Consider the following 12,712-nt stretch of genomic DNA (forward strand, 5'->3'; position numbering starts at 1 on the left):
GGAGGCGTGCTTCGCGGCACGTTTCCCTCAGGAGAACACAGGGCAAGGAATGCCCACCGTTCAGGAGTTCATCACCAAGACCACTCAGGAACTGCAAGACGTAAGGGCCATGCGCGGCGGCCGCTGCTCACCAGGCGCGGCTCCCCATCCAGGCGAGGATGTTGGGCTACGCGTCTGCCTTGACGTCCTAGGGCTCAACCGAGCCGTCTCTCAGGAGCTTTTCTAGCCTTCGCGCGTGGGACGCTGCGAGGGCCCACCTCACAGCTACGTTCGCATGCATTTTGGCCTGCCGAGCGTGGCGACCGCCTATCAGCGCAACCTGCAGAGCATCCTGGCAGTTCAGGAGGCCAGGCACCACGTTGTGCTGGCGGAGATGAAGACGGTCCTCAAGGAACCCCCTGGACCCCCAGAGCCTCCCGAGGCTCAGGGCCCCGGTGGCTCATGAGGGGTAGCCCCTTTGCCGCATACCTTCAGCTGCCCCAACTCTCCTTCATCAACAGAACCAGGTGACATTTTCCATGTTCATTCAGCTGGGAGCACCCCTAGGGCTGCATCATTCCCAGGCCGTGTGGGTCCGTCCCTTTGGCATGTATCCCTTTTTTATGTCTTTAGCTTACCTTGTTGAGGGCGCCCCTCGGGCTATATCATCCCCAAGCCGCGCGGGCCTGACCCAGTGGCATGCATCTTCCCTGCATTTACTTAAGCCGGTATGCTTTCCATGCTTAATCTACCTGTGATTATTACCTGCTCAATCGCCACCCACCATGGGAGCCGCGCGCCGGCCGTCTTTCTTCAGGACCCTTCGTGTGAGTAAGTTAAGCATGGCGTCTGTGCTCGGGCCCGTCCCTGCCGCGTCGATAAATCCAACGGTCGAGCTCTGTCTGGCGGGCCGGCCCCGTTCACGTCACCTCCTGGGGCCGTTGGTGCTTGGCCTTCTCACGCGATGACCTTAGGAGATTCGTTCGGTGTAGGTTGTCTAACCACCTCGCAGGACCAAGACAGCGAACAAGAACCAAGAAAAGGCGCAACCCGCCTTGAGGTAGGGCCTCGTGAGTCCCACGCTGGCTCACGAGTGCCCAGACAAACCCCGTCTAGCCCTGCCGTGCAAGCCACGTGTCAGGGCGGGGTTGTACACGCCCCAGGGGCTCTCCGCAGTAGGGAGTCCCCTCTCACGCACCAGAAGCTAATCAGAAATCACCACGGCGACTAGTGCCCTTCCTCGTGCTAACTTGCAGGAACTTCCTGAGGGCCACAGCAGGCGATGCCGTCGACTCTCCCTCTTCTCTCATGTGATTCGCTTGCGCGTTAAAAGGGGGATCCTGAGCATCGCGCCTCAGGAGCTCTTACTGGCTCTCCAGCCCTCACCCCCTGGCCTTGACCATGGCACGCGACCTGGCATACCAGCGGCGGCTGAGCTCGCTCGAGGGACGGGACCTGAGGATGCAGAGCACCAAGAAGAACATGGAGGGGAGGGGCCCACACGGGCCTGACCAAGCTACAATACAATGGCTGACGCACGAGTCCGACATGACTCGAGGAGCCGACCCCGGACAGCCAAGATAGATTCTCGCTCTAGATCCACCAGTCAATATGGCACGAGACCCTCGCTCACTCCCTTCGCTGCCCTGCTGCGGTGACGTTTTCTTCCTTTCCCATCCTAAGACAGCTGCTTGCGCGCTAAAGGGGACCTCTTGAGCATCGCGCCTCAGGAGCTCTTACTGGACCTCGGGCCGCTCACCTCCTGGCCTTGACCATGGCACGCGACCTGGCATACCGACGACGGCTGCAGCCTGCCTGGGGACCGGGACATGTCAGCATAGAGCACCAAGCTGTCGCGGGATTGGAAAGGGGAGGCCGAGCCTCGGCAGAATATGCGCACGCAAATCTTCATAATGAGGGCTATGTTGACAAAAGGCATACAAATGCTTTACACGCCCCCACGGGGTTCATTTCTTGATCCCTCGCAGGGAACAAAAGGGAAGGAATTCCTATGAGTTCTATCTACACGCACTAGATGTCGCCGACGCCATCATCAACAGTGGGCCATGTGAGGCCAGCGCCAACCCCATCCAGATTAGCGGCGACGGCGGCTGGACGCCGCAGCCCTGCTCCAGGCTTGGCGGGAGCTCGGGGGCACGTAGCTGTCATCGCTCATCTCCGAAGACTCCACAAGGTCAGGATAGTCGCTAGACCACCAGGAGTCGCTGCTGTCGCTGGGGGAGCTCCTGGCGAAGCCTGCAGTAGGCCCAACGCTCGTCACGGTGCCGTCCTAGCGACCTCCTTCAGGGCAGCATTCCAGGCGGCGGCCTACTTCGTCGAAGACCTTGAAGAACAGCACGGAGGCGCCATCGTACTCGAAGTGGATCACGAGGGCGCCCTCCGCGCGGCAGACTCGGGCAATCTCGCCCAGCCTCGGGTCATGAAGATCTTCCCGGAGGCAACAACTCCAATCTCCACTCTAGTCGCTAGGGCGTCACAGTCGGCGTGTTGCAGCCAAAGCTCGCGAAGGCCCCTCGGCGGCATCTCGGCGGCGAAGAACTGCGGGAGGCGAATCCAAGTGCTCGGGGGCATCGCCGCCCACAGCACGAACTCGCGTGAGGAGTCCGCAGCGTGGACCCCTAGGGCGACGGCGTGCGCCTCTGTGGCGTGGCGGCCACGGCACTGGCACGGCCGACGCCGCTCACCGCTCCTCCCTCCGGAATCGTTGGTGTGAGGATACAAGGGCAACGGGTACCCAGGAGGCGGCCTCTCATACCAAGGCCATGACACCACCAGCCTCACGACCATCACGCGGCGATGAGACCTCCTCTTCTTCGGCGGGAGCAGCGCGGGCTCGTTGAGGGGAGCCTTGCCCTTCTCGGCGGCCGAGAACCTCCGGATCGGCGACATGTCTACACAAGCAAGGAGTGGAGCTAGGAAGGAGAAGAAACAGGAGAGGTAGAGGAAAGATGGGAGACGGGGGCTCCGCCCCTCCCATTTATACCAGGAGAAGGCCAACCAGCACCCCCCACAATCACAGGTAATGATGGTTTTCCTTGCATGTCGCAGGGACCTGTCGAGTCAGGCAGTTGCCGAGGCAGCATGGGGAAGCGGAGACGCCCACGTCCAATCAACCGCCACGCATCGACCAAGGCCGTAGGCTATTGGGGCCCGCAGCGCTCCACACTTGACCTTTGGCTTCGCCTCTAAGCCAAGCCCGAGCACGCCTTGGGCCCGGGGGCTACTGTCGGCGTTCTAGGAACGAGGGTCCCTAGACTTGCCTGCCTGCAGCCCATGGCGTCGCTTTGCTAGCAGGCCTGTACGGCCCATCTTCATCAACAAGGCATTCAAGACCTTCGCGAGGGGCCAAGTCTCGCGAGGCGGATGACACAAGACCTCCTTAGGAGCGGCCTCGCCAGGCTGGCTCGCGAGGGGCGGAGAGTTCAAGGCCAGGCAAATCTCGCGAGGTTCTAGTGACGTGAGCCATGACGACCAAGGCTAGGCAGGCACCAGCGCGCGCAGCGTCCTTGTTTCCTCTTCGGTGCTAAGGGGGCAAGCGCAGGCGCAGAGTACCGAGGCATCAAGCAAAGGTTTCCATATCGGTGCAACGAGACCAATACCAGCAGGACGGCAAGATGGAGGTCACCATGGAGCCCAAGGCGGCATCACCACCAGAGCCTTTTGCAGGCGAAGACCACTTTTGTCAGGATAAGCTGTACTAGCTATCCCCTTTCAAATTGGCCGTTGTTGGCTCCCTTCCCGCTCAATATTTGGGGAGAGGACCAGGCCTCTATAAATAGAACTAGCCACCACCATTGCTGGGCGACCTCATCTGAGACTAGGGCGACCTCATCTTAGACTAGAACTAGTTCATCCCCACAATCACATCCACCAAGCACAAAAACACCTCTCCTCAGGAGGCTGTTCTTCCCTCCTGTATTGTTCATCCTTGGCCCGAGAGGCAATCCACCACCACCACACTGGAGTAGGGTATTACACCACAGCGGTGTCCCGAACCAGTATAAACCTTATGTCCTTTGTGTTGCAAGTTCGTCGAGTTAGTTCGTAAGATCTTAGCTAAGTTAGGACGTGGATCGGTAGGGGGGAAATCTTTGCGCGCACCCCAGTGTTCAAACCTTAAGGGTTTTGCCAGAACCCGTGATCCGACAAGGATATCACAAGCTTGAGCATTGTATTGCAGCATCTTCAATTCTTCTGCGGTAGCTTCACAATTCGGTTCTCTCCCATCGAAGAATTCACCTTGCAAGCCAATGCACACAATAGCGCAAATGGCGGGGTTATGTCCAAGAATATGCATTTTCATCTTATGCTTCCAACTAGAAAATTAGTACCATCAAAGTAAGAACCTCTACGGTGGTAATTTGCCTCGCTAGACTCCATACTCTCCTAGGTTGTGAAACCAAGGCTAGCTATGGAAATCAAGAAAATGGAGACCAAAGCTTTGGTACCACTTGTAGGATCGAAAGTATGTCTAGAGGGGGGTGATTAGACTACTTGACCAAATAAAAATTTAGCCTTTTCCCAACTTTAAGTCTTGGCGGATTTTAGCAACTTATCACAAGTCAAGCAATCAACCTACACATGCAATTCTAAGAGTATAGCAGCGGAATGTAAATCATTGCATGTGAAGGTAAATGGGAGGAGTTTGGAGGGAGCAAACTCAATGTAGACATGGAGATTTTTTGCGTGGTTCCGATAGGTGGTGCTATCGTACATCCATGTTGATGGAGACTTCAACCCACGAAGGGTAACGGCTGCACGAGTCCACGGAGGGCTCCACCCACGAAGGGTCCACAAAGAAGCAACCTTGTCTATCCCACCATGGCCATCGTCCACGAAGGACTTGCCTCACTTGGGTAGATCTTCACGAAGTAGGCGATCTCCTTGCCCTTACAAACTCCTTGGTTCAACTCCACAATCTTGATGGAGGCTCCCAAGTGACACCTAACCAATCTAGGAGACACCACTCTCCAAAAGGTAATAGATGGTGTGTTGATGATGAACTCCTTGCTCTTGTGCTTCAAATGATAGTCTCTCCAACACTCAACTCCCTCACATAGATTTGGATATGGTGGAAAGATGATTTGAGTGGAAAGAAACTTGGGGAAGGCTAGAGATCAAGATTCTTGTGGTTGGGTTGGAATATCTTGATCTCAACACATGAGTAGGTAGTTCTCTCTCAGAAAATGAATGCTGGAAGTGTAGGCACGTTCTGATGGCTCTCTCCACAAATGGAGGATGGGTGGAGGGGTATATATAGCCTCCACACAAAATCTAACCGTTACACGCAATTTACCAAACTCGGTCAGACCGATTTAGTTCAAAATGTGAACGTTAGGCTTTTTGGTGGGACAGACATGTCAACTCAGTGGGACCGATTGTGTTAGGGTTAGGGCATAACGTAATCTCGTTGAGACCGATCACATGAACTGGTGAGACCGATTTCTGTAATAGGCAAACAGATAGTTGGTCAGGCAAACTCGGTGGGACCGATCGCTCATTTCGGTGAGACCGAAACGTTACAAAAAGGAAATAGGGAGTTTGCATTGCTAACTCGATGGGACCGATCGCTCATCTCGGTTAGAACGAAACATTATGAAGGGAAACAGAGAGTTTGCAATCCCATCTCGGTGAGACCGAGATCCCTATCGGTGAGACCGAACTGATTAGGGTTTCTGGCTATGGCTATGTCAAATAACTCGGTGGCGCCGGATAGATCAAATCGGTGGGGCCGAGTTTGACTTTTGGTTTGGGACATATGTGGATATGAGAAAATGATTGAGGGCTTTTGAAGCATATCACTAAGCATTTTGAGCAAGCAAGCCATTAACCAACACCTCATCCCCTTTTAATAGTATTAGCTTTTCCTATGGACTCAATGTGATCTTGGATCACTAAAATGAAAATGTACAGTCTTGAGCTTGAGCCAATATGTGTCCTTAGCATTTTGAGGGGTCCACATCTCTAGTCCATGCCATGCCAGTCATTGAAGTTTCGGAATGATTATCTTGAAAGAATATTAGTCCATGAGTTATATGTTGTTAAGAAATACCAAAACCACCAAGGGATTAGTTGCACCAACTCTCTCCCCCTCTATGCAGCGGTGTAACACCCCTTCTCCCCGCTGTAATCTCTACTTGAACATGGTGCTCAATGATATATATTATTTCCCAATGATATATGGCTATCCTATGATGTTTGAGTAGATCAGTTTTGTCCTATGGGTTGATTGATGATCGTGATTGGTTTGGGTTGCATGTTTTATTATTGGTGCAGTCCTATGGTGATCTCCGTGTCGCGCAAGCGTGAGGGATCCCCGCTGTAGGGTTTGCAATATGTTCATGGTTTGCTTATTGTTTGTGTTGCATGAGTGATAGAAACACAAACACGGATAAGTGGGTTATGGCGTATGGGAATAAAGAGGACTTGATACTTTAATGCTATGGTTGGGTTTTACCTTAATGATATTTAGTAGTTGCGGATGCTTGCCAGTGTTCCAATCATAAGTGCATATGATCCAAGAAGAGAAAGTATGTTAGCTTATGCATCTCCCCCATATAAAATTACAATGATGATTACTGGTCTAGTTATCGATTGCCTAGGAACAAATAACTTTCTCGTGACAAAAAGCTCTCTACTAAAACTAACTTAGTTGTGTCTTTATCTAAACAGCCCCTAGATTTTATTTACGTGCTCTTTATTATCTTGCAAACCTAGCCTAGAACACCTACAAAGTACTTCTAGTTTCATACTTGTTCTAGGTAAAGCGAACGTTAAGCGTGCGTAGAGTTGTATCGGTGGTCGATAGAACTTGAGGGAATATTTGTTCTACCTTTAGCTCCTCGTTGGGTTCGACACTCTTACTTACCGAAAGAGGCTACAATTGATCCCCTATACTTGTGGGTTATCATGAACTCATTCCAATTTCATATTTGCATTATATATAATGTATTCTAACTTCACCATGTTTCATACCCCCTGATACAATCCATAGATTCATCAAAATAAGTGAACAACACAATGAAAATAGAATCTGTCAAAAACAGAACAGTTTGCAATAATCTGAATTTTGACCATACTTCTGTAACTCCAAAAATTCTGAAAAATTAGGACAACATGGGCAATTTGTATACAAATCTTGTGTAAAACATTCAGAACAAGAACATGTTTATGTGAATTTACAAAATTCCGGAACTGAGTGTAAAAGTTTTTGTTTTTTTCATAGAATCAAATCAACAATCTTCCAAATCATCCCAAAGGTCTTACTTGGCACAAACACTAACTAAAACACCAAAACTCAATCATAACAAAATTATAATTGCATATTTATTGAAAAATAGAAGTAAAAAAGTAAAAACATAAGATAAAATAAAATTGGGTTGCCTCCCAACAAGCGTTATTGTTTTACGTCCCTAGCTAGGCATATTGCATAGATCTAGGTTTTTTCATCTTTCTTATTATTTTCTGTAGACGTGTTTTAGTCAGGAGGTTTTTCAAATATAACATGAAACACATCATCCATAGAAATTTTAGCATTACCAAGTTCTCCGTTCGCATATCCCCTTTGATTACCGGCTACAATCCAAGAATATTGTTGATTAACATCATCGAGAACTTGTTGTATCATATCCAAAACAGGAACTTCCTTTTTAAGATTCTCATAAAATATGTGATCATTGCCGAGAAAATGTCTTAATAAATAATCACTATTGTAAAGGATCTCAACTATTACTGGTTATTCATGATTCATATCATAAAAACCAAAGATCTCCCTAGCTTCTCGCACTATTTAATCAAACTCATTCATAAGGACAAGGGTAGCTATCTTCTTAGCTCTAGGATCCTTTATAATGGGTAGCTCATAAAACAATCTTTGTAAGGTAGGATGAGTGCGATTAAATCTTTTCTCAAGTTTAAGAACGAGTGCCAAAATAGCTTCCCCATAAGTTTTAGCCCTTTTAAGTATAGGAACACCATCATAAGTCAAACATCCAACGCAATTAAAGAATTCTTGAATGGCACCTTTTCCTATAACATTCCCTTGTCCTAAAACAAAAGTTTTAGCATCCAGATTAGTGGAACGTCCAATTTTAGGAGTTCTACCATCATCTGTTTCTGCCATACCAAAATCACTCATGATGATAGGTTCAAAGTAAGTGATCTTGCACACAAGAAACAAAAATAGAATAGAAAGAAGGCGAATAAAAAGGAAAATATTTTTTGCATTTTTTTGAAAATGTTTTAGAAGTGGGGGTGATGAAAAAAAGAGGCAAATGGTAAATAATGTAAATGCAGGAGATGAGAGTTTATGATAGGTACTTGGTAGGCTTGATGTAGATCCTCCCCGGCAACGGCACCAGAAATTCTTCCTGCTACTTCTTGAGCTTGCGTTGGTTTTTCCCTTGAAGAGGAAAGGGTGATGCAACAAAGTAGAGATAAGTATTTCCCTTATTTAAGAACCAAGGTATCAATCTAGTAGGAGGAACACACAAGTCTCCAATGATAGCACCTACACAAACAAACAAATACTTGCACCCAACATGATAAAGGGGTTGTTAATCCCTTCATGGTTACTTGCAAGGATGAGATCTGATAGTGATAGATATAAACGATAAGTAAAAGTGCAAAATAAGATAAAGTTAAATAAATTGCAGCAATGTATTTTTTGGGTTTTTGGTTTTATAGATCTAGAAATAATATGATAGAAATAGACCTGGAGGCCATAGTTTTCACTAGAAGCTTCTCTCTTGAAAGAAAGCATACGGTGGGTAAACACATTACTATTGAGCAATTGATAGAAAAGCGCATAGTTATGACGATATCTAAGGAAATGATCATGAATATAGGCATCATGTCCGTGATAAGTAGACCGACTCCTTCCTGCATCCACTACTATTACTCCACACATTGACTGCTATCCAGCATGCATCTAGTGTATTAAGTTAACAAGAATGGAGTAAGCCTTAAGCAAGATGACATGATGTAGAGGGATAGATCCAATCAATATGAACAAACCCCATCTTTTTATCCTTAATGGAAACAATACAAATACGTTTCATGTCCCCTTCTGTCACTGGGAATAAGCACCGCAAGATTGAACCCATTACAAAGCACCTCTCCCATTGCAAGAAAAATCAATCTAGTTGGCCAAACCAAATCAATATATCAGAGAGAAATACAAAGCTACCTTAATCATGTATAAAAGAGTTCAGAGAAGACTCAAATAATATTCATAGATAATGTGATCATAAACCCACAATTCATCGGGTCTCAACAAACGCACCGCAAAAGAATATTACATCGAATAAATCTCCAAGAACATCGAGGAGAACATTGTATTGAAGATCAAAGAGAGAGAAGAAGCCATCTAGCTACTAGGTATGGACCCGTAGATCTATGCTAAACTGCTCACACATCATTGGAAGGGCAGCAAGGTTGATGTAGAAGCCCTCCGGTCGAATACCCCTCTGGAAGAGTACCGGAAAAGGCCTCTAAATGGGATCTTGCGAGAACAGAAACTTGCGGCGGTGGAAAAGTATTTTTGGTGTGCCCTATGGTAAATGAGGAATATTTGGCCTCCAAAAGTTTCATGCCCTTTGGACTCCGTTTGGTATTGATTTTCTGTAAAGGCAAAAACAAGGAAAAAACAACAACTGGCACTTGGCACTAGGTTAATAGGTTAGTCCCAAAAATGATATAAAATAGCATAATAATGCATATAAAACATCCAAGGTTGATAATATAATAGCATGGAATAATAAAAAATTATAGATACGTTGGAGACGTATCAATGTCCCATCTTCTTGCACTTGAAGCAGGTAACATGGCTCAGATCCTTCTGAGCGGGAGCGGGACGGTGTTGACTGTCATTGCCTCCATTGCTAGTCTTGAAGCTGCTATTGTTGTGAGGATTGTTCCCATTTCCTCCATGGTTATGTCCTCCATGATGATTATGACCTCCATGGTTGTGGTGGTTATGACCACTGAACTTCTCAGTCTCACCATTATGAATATCCCAACACTACCCTAGCATTACTGAACATTAAGTGTGTGCCCTATGGGTTCGAGAACATGCAGACATGACTGAGCACTACAAAAAAATACACATCCGTGATGATACGTGTTTGTAACAGTAGGTCACTTTTTTGTCATTCATGTACATCCATGACGATTTTATGACAGAATCAAGATAGTCATACCTGTGCTGTCGTAGAAGTGTTCCATGACATTACCAAAATTATCATCACAGAAGTGTCCACTTCCATGATGATAAATCGCGTGTCACAGAAGTGCTTTCGTCAAGGGTGACCGACACGTGGCATCCACCGTAACGGAACGCATTAAGCTATCGGGTCGGGTTTTGGATCCGATAACCCGTTAACAGCCCCGACCAATGGGGATTTTCCACGTGTAAAATCATCATTGGCTGGAGGAAACACGTGTCCGCTCATCGTTGGGACAGATGTCATCCACTCATTGGACGGAAGGCACCTACGATACGTAGATACATGGCACGGCCCAACAGAGGCCCATTCCTATGAAAAGGCCGGCCCGTTTGACTTGTTCAAAAGGTGGCGGGCCGGCCCATGGAAAGCTTGTTAACGGCCTGTTCGCATATAGCCCATTTACAGCCCGCTAACCCAAGGCCCGTTACGCCCTTTCCGAACTAGGCCCAGTAGCGTCATCTGGGCCATCCAATATGATTCCATCCCATTTTCACTTCTGGCGCATGTATGGCCCATGACGTCTTTCGGCCCATATGAGGCCCTATGTAACTCTTGGCCTATTAACGGCCCGTGGTGAAACTGGCCTGTAATGAACAGTGTATCACTTTACACCCATTAACGGCCCGTGGTGAAACTGGCCCGTAATGAACAGTGTACCACTTTATACCCATTAACGGCTCGTTATTCTGTTGGGCTGTTTCCAGCCCATTTTATCTTTCGGCCTTCTCAGAGCCCATTTATTCTTGGGCTCATTTCCAGCATCCGTTTACTTAGGGCCTGTTACTGTCATTTTCTGCTTGTGGGCCAAATTCATCCCGTGGTTACAATCAGCCCGTTTGTGGTCCGTTAATACGTTGGGCCGTTTTGATAACGTCATCAAATACGGCCTATTAACGATGGCCCGTTATGGTCGGCCCATGAACGGACGATTCCAACTCTAGCCCATTTATGGCCATAATGCGGTCTGTTTGGCCCATGTTTGGCCAATCGATCATATGACCCGTATAAGGCCCATTGATGATACGGCCTGCAGAAGGCCCATTGTTTCTACGGCCCGTAGAAGGCCCATTGTTTCTACGGCTCGTAGAAGGCCCACTATTTCTACGGCCAGTAGGAGGCCCACTGTCACTAAAGTAAATATTAGCCCATGGTTATTGTGGACTACTTTTAAAAAATAGGTTATTGCAGCCACTAGCTAACCGCGGAAAAAGAACTACAATGACTACAAGCAAACAAATAAACAAGACAACAAGGAAATAAATAAGCAAGCAACTAACGCTAGGCTATCACGGCTATTACACATATTACATCCACTGGGCATCAAAGTTCGCCACCAGTGAAAATATAGGGAATAAAGCAGCATATCATATACACTGGTTGTCAAAGTTGGCGACCAGCGCAAATAAACGCCGCAGCAAAACAAATCCAGAACTGAAACCACTTCAGAAGATCTCAAGAAACAATATCCTGGGTACCCATAATGCTGGCAAGATGCTTAGCAATCTTATTAACTTTCTCTTGTTTGGTGCTTAAATCCTCCGGCGCTTGCTGTTGCACCAGAAAATATGCATCTGAATTCTGCAGGGACTTCGTCAGTCCTTCAGCTTCCTGTCGCAGCACATCTGATCGATGTCTTTCAACTTGAAGTTGACTCAAGAAGACGAACTGATTCAGTCAACGAGTTCGAAGAGCTTGTGCCAGCAGTAGTGGCCAGTAACTCGAACACTACATCAATACAGGACTTTTGGGTTCCCTCACTGTCGTCAAGATAGTTTTTATCAGCTTTCTTGGAGACCAACAGGGATGTCTCACTATCTTGAACCTTATCTGCATTACTTCCTTTACCATCGGATAACGTGGTACTGTTCTCCAATATTTTGTCTGCATTCTAAAAGAGAAACAAGCAGACATGTCACATGTTTACCATGTTGTATATGAAACTCATTTTGGTAAATGAGTTTAGTAGTAAAGTGGACAGGATAACAGCATGAATCAAACATATATCTATGTACCATGGTCACTTTATGGTCTATATCATTCTAGTTTTTGCTGCCAAATCAAGATAGAGACACAGTTCAAATAATATTTGTTCAAGACAAAGCAGAATAGACAGAATATAAGTGTGGGTAACTATAGAGCAATAACAACACTTGTAATGTGCATGACATGAGAACATAACTATTTATTCAATTGAAACTGAAATCAACATAGAGCAGGTTACAACAGCAAACCAGTTAAAGAAACAGGTTTAAAACATACCTATTGCGCCATTGGAGTTTCAATTCCATCCTTCAAATTTGAAAATAGTTGGTATGAGTAAATACAGTAATGCAAGAGCAAAGGAGTATGAACCATAGCTACAGAACTTGACCTGAGAACAAATCTTCTTCTCCTTTAAGCATTGAGTTGGGATTCGGAGTGGTGGTCCTCGTGCTTTGGGCACTGCAGTTCCCTTACTAATTGCTCGTGTTTGGGTGCTCTGTGGT

The sequence above is a fragment of the Triticum urartu genome, chromosome 1 (assembly GCF_003073215.2).
Source record: "Triticum urartu cultivar G1812 chromosome 1, Tu2.1, whole genome shotgun sequence".
Lineage (NCBI taxonomy): Eukaryota > Viridiplantae > Streptophyta > Magnoliopsida > Poales > Poaceae > Triticum > Triticum urartu.